Source organism: Ruditapes philippinarum, unplaced genomic scaffold (assembly GCF_026571515.1).
Source record: "Ruditapes philippinarum isolate M1 unplaced genomic scaffold, ASM2657151v2 ctg9772_1_1_1_1, whole genome shotgun sequence".
Classification (NCBI taxonomy): domain Eukaryota; kingdom Metazoa; phylum Mollusca; class Bivalvia; order Venerida; family Veneridae; genus Ruditapes; species Ruditapes philippinarum.
In genome coordinates this window covers 35,212-36,033 of record NW_026853564.1, presented here as the reverse complement: position 1 = coordinate 36,033, position 822 = coordinate 35,212, and positions in this window count along the sequence as shown.

Below are 822 nucleotides of genomic sequence, written 5' to 3'. Positions count from 1 at the left end.
AATACTATAAATAGATACAAGTAAATTGTTATTTTTAACATTTTATTACGCCTTACAGTTGAGGTCATTGTAATAGAGCGGTTTACGATTACATGCATTGATTTTGAATCAATTGTTCTCCCATGCTTAGAGGGACTTTTCTTTTCAATGGTTTATTTCAGGAATTTTTTTATATCTTTTTCATGTAAGGAATCTAAACAGCTAGCTTACCGAACATCGGGTGCCAGCTCATGTCTGAAATAGTGGTACGAAGGGGCACCCGAGGCCTTTCGCCTTCAGTAAAAGTTGGTATGTGACCATTACAGTTTCGGTGCAACAAAAAAAAAAACATGTATCTGAAGACACTGTTGTAAAAGAGCAAAAGGAATTTACGAGAACCACATGTTGATTTCATTTTCCAAAGCAGGAAGTAGACTTTGACAATACTCTTATTTAGCCAAACAAATATTCAGATTTTACACAAAACATTTGCTCGTTATTTGGTTGAATAATGGAAAACTATGTCCCTTTTAATAAACAAAATAAAATAAGAAATTAAATTTAAACCGCGGACAAAAATGACTACCATAATATCTGTCATTTACTGAATGTTGCCAGCTGCCACTATTAACTTAAACATCCATATAGTATTGGATGGTGTAGTTACTGAATTCAATTTCCCTCTTCTCAACATTGTGTCTTAACCCTTAGCCTATTAGGCGGCAACTGATTCTTCCCCGTGCGACAAGTGCAGACCAAGATCAGTCGACATTGTTCGCTATTTGGTCAGTACTTATTTTGAAATTTTCACTAAAAATTATAAGTGGTTTTGTCCAGGTTGTA